The sequence below is a fragment of the Physeter macrocephalus genome, chromosome 7, assembly GCF_002837175.3.
Source record: "Physeter macrocephalus isolate SW-GA chromosome 7, ASM283717v5, whole genome shotgun sequence".
In the NCBI taxonomy this organism is placed as follows: Eukaryota; Metazoa; Chordata; class Mammalia; order Artiodactyla; family Physeteridae; genus Physeter; species Physeter macrocephalus.
This window is the reverse complement of record NC_041220.1, coordinates 121,087,397-121,096,174: the sequence shown is the minus strand read 5'-3', so window position 1 is coordinate 121,096,174 and position 8,778 is coordinate 121,087,397. Positions and strand designations below refer to the sequence as shown.

Genomic DNA, 8,778 nt, shown 5'->3' with positions numbered 1-8,778 from the left:
CTTCCCCTCCTCCCCCTGGCAAACACTGATCCTTTTACTATCTCCATAGTTCTGCTTTTTCCAGAATGTCATATAATTGGAGTCATACAGCTTGTAGCCTTTCGGATTGGTTTATTTCACTTAGTAATATGCATTTAAGATTTCTCCATGTCTTTTCATGGCTTGATAGCTCCTTGCTTACTAGTGCTGAATGCTATCCCATTGTCTGGATGTACCACAGTTTATTTGTCCACTCACTTACTGAAGGGCATCTTGCTCCCAAGATTTATCAATTATGAATAAAGCTGCTATAAACATCCATGTGCAAGTTTTGTGTGAATATAACTTTCCAACTCATTTGAATAAATACCAAGTGAAATTGCCACATCCTATAGTTAGTTTTGTAAGAAATTGTCAAATTGTCTTCCAAAGTAGCTGTACCATTTTGCATTTCCACCAACAGTGAATGAGTGTTTCTGTTGTTTCACATCCTCACCAGCATTTGGTATTGTCATTGTTCTGGATTTTGACCATTCTAATAAGTGAGTATATCAACATTGTGTTAACTTGTATTTCCCCAATGATATATGATGTTGAGAATGTGCTTATTTTCATATGCTTATTTCCTATCTATACATCATCTTTGGTGAGATGTTCAGGTCTTTTGCTTATTTTTAATCAACTGTTTTCTTATTGTTGAGTTTTAAGTGTTCTTTGTATATTTTGGATAATAGTCCTGTATCAAGTATGTATTTTCCAAATATTTCTACTCTAGTCTATGGTTTGTATTTTATAGAGAAGTTATTAATTTTAATGAATTCCATCTCATCAATTCTCTAATGGATTATGTCTTCCATGTTGTATCTAAAGAGTCATCATATGCAAAGTCATCTAGGGTTTCTCCTATGTTATCTTCTGGGAGGTTTATAATTTTGTGTTTTATATTTAGGTCTGTGATCCATACTGAGTTAAAATTTTAAAGGGTTATAGGTTCTATATCTAGATTTTTTTTTTGGCATGTCAATGTCTAGTTATTTCAGCACCATTTGTCGAATATTACTAGGGATGTAATGTACAACATGGTAAATAGAGACACCTTATCTCTGTTCTTCAGGCAGTAGGGGGTGCAGAGTAATCAGCAAGTACAGAGGCACACAGTTTCTCCTAATTTTACCACTAATCCTTTTGTGATAATAGCCTGAATAATTTCCTTCATTTATGCTGCTCTGAGTACTTAGGAGCCTAATGCTTCTCAGCTGAATACTATACAGAGAAAACAATGCCTGAAACTTCATAAAAAATAAAACTGCTGCCTCAAATTTGTTTTTATGTCCCTTAAACTCATTTTCCCTATAGTATTTGAACTATGTAATATAGGTGATAAAGTAGTCAAAGAGTTAGTTTATACAGTAAATGGAAAATTCTTAAAAAGGTCAATATTTTTTAAAATTATGTATAAGGTAGAATGAGAACATGAATAGCTTTGTGGCTGAGGGGGAGATGAGCTTGACCATAGACGTATACAGGCTAGACCAGGAGTTTGAGTTAAGGCATGGAATTTCTGCAGACCATTTTATTTTTTTATACAACATTATCAAAACTCCCCCCAAAACACAACAACAAAAGTCCTGAAATATCAGTATTCCCATACTTCAAAATCAGAGGATTTCCTTTTGTACAAAGTATAAAATACCTATGGAATAACAGTTTCAAAAAGAAACTCAGATTTTAATCACAAAACCTAAACTGAAAACAAAACGTTACTTTGCTGGTTAGTCATAATGAAATTAGTATGTCTAGTATGAAAATTCTGTAGCAGGGCATTATTTTCACTAAAAATTCACACCTTAGTAGAGGTTTAGTTATATAACATTAGGTTGTTTATCCAGAAAAATAATTTTTACATAATAACAATGAGAAATAGTAGTTTGGGTTTTTTGGGGTTGCTTTGTTTTTGTCCCCTGAAAGCTTTGTTTTACTTTTTTATTCCCATTTTATATCCTCAGTGTGAATGGGTTTTTAACCTACTGTAATGAATTATCTTCTGTTTAGTAAATCAAGCTGAATTTTCGTTGTCCAGTGTAGCAGGCAAAATATCAAGAATGTAAAAGATTACCTAATTTATTTGTTTATTCAGATGTTTAAAACATTATGTGCTGGCACTGTGTTAAATAGTATGGCTATTACATAATAAATAATATGGTCTGCATACCTGCTCTCACAAAACATACTGTATCTCATATCTAGATATTTTAGCCATCCATCTACCTAGGAAATAAGTATTTTTAAAATTTATATACACATATTTTTGATGCTATTGTTGTGACCTCAAAGATAATATGCTTATTCTACACAGTAATGATTTCTGAGCACATTATATTTCCTTCAAACTCTGCTTTTTTTTCTGTAAGGATTAAAATTATATTTCAAAAGACATGCTTTTAAAAGACAATATACAAAATAAATCACTGATTTTTATAAAATTTTATTTATCCAGCATGTTAGGGTATCTCTGCCAGCTTTTACAGCCAACAGTCCCGCATCTCACAGTGCACGCAACGCAGGGTTATTTCTTGCTCACATAACAATCTGACGTACATCAGATTTCTCTTGAGGACTTTCTTCTACATAATTTGGTCATCCAAGATCATTCCAGGTTGTGACTCTCCATCCTCAGGCCTCCCCCAGGGCCTACCTCAGGGTCCTGCACAGGGTGCTGCACATGTTCCTCTGTATTGAGAGGCCCTGCACAGTCTGTGCAGCGATTTTAAGGCATGTGTAGACTAAGCCACATAGCCCCCACTGAACTGTAAGGAAACTGGACGCTGACGTTTATTGTGTGTCCAGGAATGACGAATCAATCTCTGTCATATCTGAGACACTCTGTGGCAAGAATTATGTATGGTCACCTTTATAAATCAACCCCTTTGTGAAAAAAAATGGTTAGGAATTTGAAATTCAATGTATAAATCAAATATTTTGTGACAAGATTTTATTTTGAAATACTTGTTACTGTCTCATAGAATTTTTAAAAATATTTTCATGTATTTTATTTTTTAAAAGACATAATTTTGCAAGCTAGCAGTAAAATATTGTCAATATTTTACTGATTAGCACTGTATGCCTTTAAAGCTAACTGGAACATTGTTTCATTGTAAATGATTGTAAAGTAAAATGATCATTTCAAATGCCAAATTAGTCTCAAGTAACATATGAACCATTAATTATCTTTGGCTGTATGCACAAAGATGTATTTCAAAGATAACCTTAATATTAGTATGTTTTGTCAATCTAACACATCAAAGTACCACATTTTAAAGCAGTTTTTACTCTGAAATTATTATATAATTTAGAGGCATATCAGAAAGTTGAGAAATCAGCTATAAAAACAAAAGATACTGCATAACTTAGAGCCCCTTATTTTTTAGAAGAATGAGGAAAATAATGAAAAATTTCATGGTACAATTATCAGTACACATATGGTTTAGGGTATGTCAGTATTCTCTCATGCTTTACTTATGAGTTTGACCTTACCAAAAAGCCATCAGAATGTCCAGGGTAATTCACAGGGACAGCTAGAAGCCTGAAATAAAATTTCTCAGTGCAAAAGATTCCAAGCCATTCATATAATTTTAAATGGAAACCTAGACGTTTAGGTCCTATTTTTGTTTTCATCTGAAAAACCTTTTGAAAATATGGAAAAATATTTAAACCCAATTTTCTCCATACATTAAAAAAAGGGGGGATTCTTTCATTTCCTGTTTTCAAATAAGAGCATTCTGCAGAGCTATGGGGTTAAGTTCTAAGCTACAATCCACTGCTTATTAGCATGCCTGTTTTGTATGCCAGTAGAATCAAGTCCAGTTTTGCCATTTGTGGCTAACTATGACAAGAAACAAGAGCATGTGTTTGCCATAAACAGTCTGGCTAACAGCGAACTGCTCACATTGAACAGATCAAATTCTCTATAAGGACCACAGCCAAATCCCACTACTAATGTTTGACAGCTACATAATTTTTTTCCAATTTGTGAAATATATTAAATAGTAGCTGAAAGGAAAGTTCCTAAACATGAGAAATATTATTAAACTTTTTAAGGACATTTTACAAATTATTTTCATTGCAACCAAATACACAATAAGAGGTTCCTACTTCTACTACTCAACTACTTAGAAATGTAACATGAATTAAAAAATAACTACCCTAATTTATGCAGAGAACAAATCAGATATTGAAGAGGATTTATGTCAGAGTGCAAAAAAATAATTCTTGATCATCATATTAACACATAAGGAAATAAACTAAAGCTTGTAAAATACCCTCTATAACAATAATGTTTTATATTAGTTGGCTTCAGGATAGAATATTTTTTAAACCAAATTAACCCAACGAACTGGAAAATATCGTGCATGAATATTGTACAAAAAAATTCTTAAATGACCAGTGCAGAGACTAATATTAGCTGTTCACTCTAGGAGTTGTTTCACATGGTATTTTGCAAAATATCCAAGGAAAACAAGGCAACGTTCTATAATATGCCACAATTTTTATTGCAACGTGGCCATTTTTGTGAGGGTGGGGAGTTTGTTTTTGAAATCTATGTTCCATTCAAGGCTCTTTTATACAGAAATTGCCATCATGACATATTCAAAATATCTTCAGTGTTGCAAGACTTACATGGTAAACAAAACTCCTACACTTAGTCAGCAGTGTACACTCAATGGAAAATGAAAAGGCCTCGACAACAGCTATTTTAAGAAGATACACAGGTAACAGGAATGAACACAGGGGCACTAGGATAAATTGATGACACAGTTAACACAACTGGAATTCCTTTTGGGTTGGGGGATTAAACTCATTACAAAAAATGTGCTTTCCATGCGTAGTGTTATATCCATGCTGCCATGTCACCAAAAGTAGGCTTGCCAAGGCAAGTGAGGTGTACGAATGCTCCAGCCTCACAAAACTGCAATCAAGTGCAACTATAAATAATATTGAATAAAGTTTACCATCTCACCAGTGAATGATACTTTCACGGCATTCAATTAGCCTAACCCTTTGCAGTATTCTAAGCTATTTACATTGACAATCACCTTCACTGTAGTGCTTGCTACAAGGGAGACATATAACTAGTTGTTTGGGCTAAAATATAACGGGAAGGCATTCCTTGGGTTCTACATAAAAGTAACAGTTTAATGGCAATCTCTGATAGGCTGCTTATATGAATATTTCCTTCATTCATTGTGTTGTTAGGACCCAGTGGGAAGAGAAAGGAAAAAAAAAAAAAAAAAACAAAAAACCTAATACTATTCCAGTTGACTGAGCTGGAGAAATGGAAGCTCCTCAAGATCCAGATGGCACTTGACTTTGATTTTACAGGGTTTTCCTTCAAGTGAAACTACTACATTGCCTCTCAATTTCTCTCCAAGTGTCAAACGGTCCTTTATTATCATCTAAGCCATTTACTTGCCACTCATGTTATTACCTCTAAATTTCTTTTTAGTGGCATCTATAGAGCTAGCGTAAATCTTTTTTTAAAGGTGCACTTTCAGAAGCCCAGAATATAAATACTAGGTCTTCTTTCTTAGACTCTTTTGTTTTCTATGTGGCATCTTATTAGCAATCATTCATAGGTAGCAACTTCACAAAAGGTGCGTAGGGGTCCTCTACAGTATCACCACCAAGATCTGTTTTGCCTCCTCTACAATTACTTGTCTTCTGTCATCGCTTAAACAGAAGAGAACAGCTTTCTTTTTTCGCCGTCTTGTGTAGAAGATTACCTTACTTTCCTATCATTAAAAACTTTGATAACTTCATCATTCATTGTAACTCCAGAAGCCAGTTTCAGAGCGCGCACGTGGAGTAAAATCAGGAAGTAGAGGGCAAAGGCAGCGTGCCGCGCCATAGGGGGGAGCTCCGAGGTCCCTTTCGCGGCCCTGGCCACGCCCCGACACCGGACCCCCGCCCGGTGCCCGAGCCCTCCCTGCCCCGCGGGAGGGCCGGCGGGCAGGTAGGGGGAGAGCAGAGGGGCCGCACCGCCCACCTTGGAGGCCACATTCCATTTAAAATGGCGGTCTCCGGTCGGGGCCGCGCTCCCCACCTCGGGGACCCGCAGGCTGCGCGTCTGCCTTACCACAAGGCTGTCGGCTGAGGCTGCAGCAGAGGCTCGGGCTCCCCCTCGGTGGCACCGCGGGGAGAAGGAGGGGCGGGCGGGCTGCAGCGAGCTCCGGGCACGGCCTCGAAGAATGTTTACAGTGAAGAAAATTAGCGTCATGGACCTCTGGACACTTAAGATAAAGTGCACGTTTTTAATAAACTCTCGTGTTTATTTATTGATTTGGCTGAAAAAACAACCAAGAAGGCAGTTATGTCTGTGGCACCCCAGGCTCTTAAATGTATACTGAAAGAACAAATTTTGCTTTTTAAAATATCTTAGAAGCAGTAACAGCAGTACCAAGCATAAAAAAATTTAGTGCTTAAAATATGGAAGGGTCCAACTCAAACACTTTATTCCTTAAAAATTAGAATGAATATAATCTCTTTTAATAACAACCAAAGAGCTGTTTGTTATTCAAACCAGAATACATAGATATATTTTCCACGTTTTTATCTATATTCTAACAAAAAAGAAAACTTAAGCTATTTTTTACTCATATTCTTTGCAATATTTAGATCATTAAAATCATCAACGAAGCAGGAAAATATTGTAGTTAGATAGGAGATACCACAACACAAAGTATGGGTTAACATTTCTTCATTTCTAATAGTACTCAATATTTCAGAAGATGTAGAAAATTAACATTTTTATGCTGTGGTTGATGGTCATATGTATGCAGTTTCAGAAGAACAATTTTTAATTCTGTTTATGAAGAATTAGAAAGTTAAACTTGAAAATGTACATAATAGGCTTGTTGGGTCATATAAATGTTTATATGGTTAATGGCACTATTCTTTCACAATATGGAAATGTATCCTATTGTCATGCATTCAGGCAAATATGGGATTCTCTGAACATGAATTATAAAACTATTTAGAATATTCAACTGTAAGCGGTGAAAAATAAGTAAACTAAACTCAATTTATTTTTTAAATATAATCTTGTTAAACTCTTGTATACCTAGTTTTTCTTTTGATGTTTTATTGATTGTAAGCTTCAATAATTAGAATGTATCTTCTGTCAAATTTTTTTTTAATTTATATGAAACATGGAGAAAATGAGATAACTAACCACAGAGTAATTTATTGATTCCTAGACATTCTTGTTTCAACTATATCTCTCATTCCCCTGCCTCCAGAAGTCTTAGAAAGTGAATTTGCTTTTTGGACGACAAGATGTTCCAGGTGTTTCTTGTGTTTTCCTACCCTGTCCTGAAATTAACCACTTCTCCAAGAATCCCTAAGACATTTTAATGTTTAAATATGTTCAGATACCATCATCTAGGTGCTGGTGAACGTCTTCATTGCTACTAGGTCATTGTTCCTAGGCCCTTTAGGTGGACAGATGAAAGTTTTAAGATTAAAAAAACATGAATTCTAACTGGTATTTCCAAAATAAATTTAGAAACATGGAATTTTTATTCCTTTTCATTTAAAAATTTCCACTACTTTGTTCTAATGTTGAAAATATTGGTTCCCAATAACATCAGCAAAATGTTTTTATACTTTACATATAATTTTTAAATACCAATATCGTTAATAAGAATAGACTTACTGAATCAGTATTTTACAATTTAGATTATATATTAGAATATTCTAATATAGTACATGCATGAGTATATTTATGTATATATGTATAAATATTTTATTTTATCTTTATATACATCCAATTATGATTGTAGAGTTAAATTACTGTAACTTCAAATCACTTGAAATGTGTGTTGCTGATAACCCAATAGTATTTTTGCATTAAAAACATTGCTAAATTTTATACTTAATTTTATTATCATGTTAAACTACTTATAAGTTCTATGGTAAAAACTTGCAAGAGTTGCCTCATGGAAGTTTTATTACTATTATGTCCTCTCTATTCTGCTTCTTCCCTCATTGCATGGAGCGATATTCTATTGTTTTTACTATTTCGTTTCATTTTTATAAACTGTAAATCATTGCATTTCTACATTGTATTCCTTCTCATTAGGTACACTGAAATATACATGCTGATTTACACATTAATCTTAGCTAAATACATCCTAGAACTAACTTTATAGAAATAAAGAGAAATATTTTCTGTTGCTCTATACAGCTATTATGTAATATAATAATGCAACCTCTAAAAAGAGTCTTTTTAAAAATTGTGTAATTGACTTATAATGTTATATTAGTTTCATGTATACGACATAATAATTTGATACTTGTATACATTGTGAAGTGATCAACACAATAACTCTGGTTAATATATCTGTCACCATACATGGTTCAAAAAAAATGGTTTCTTCTTGTCATGAGAACTTTTTTTTTTTTTTTTTTTTTTTTTTGTGGTACGTGGGCCTCTCACTGTTGTGGCCTCTCCCGTTGTGGAGCACAGGCTCCGGACACGCAGGCTTAGCGGCCATGGCTCATGGGCCCAGCCGCTCCGCGGCATGTGGGATCTTCCCGGACCGGGGCACGAACCCGTATCCCCTGCTTCGGCAGGCGGACTCTCAACCACTGCGCCACCAGGGAAGCCCTCCCCCATGAGAACTTTTAAGATTGATTCTCTTAGCAACTTTCATATATGCAAGAGTGTTATTAATTATAGTCCCCATGCTGTACATTACATCTCCATAACTTATTTATTTTATAACTGGAAGTCTGTACCTT

At 34.7% G+C, this 8,778-nt stretch overlaps 1 pseudogene; it reads right to left on the bottom strand.

Moving 5' to 3' along the window:
- Positions 1–4,403: 4,403 nt before the first annotated feature.
- On the bottom strand, positions 4,404–6,396 carry LOC114486610 (uncharacterized; annotated as a pseudogene).
- Between the last annotated feature and the right edge of the window lie 2,382 nt (positions 6,397–8,778).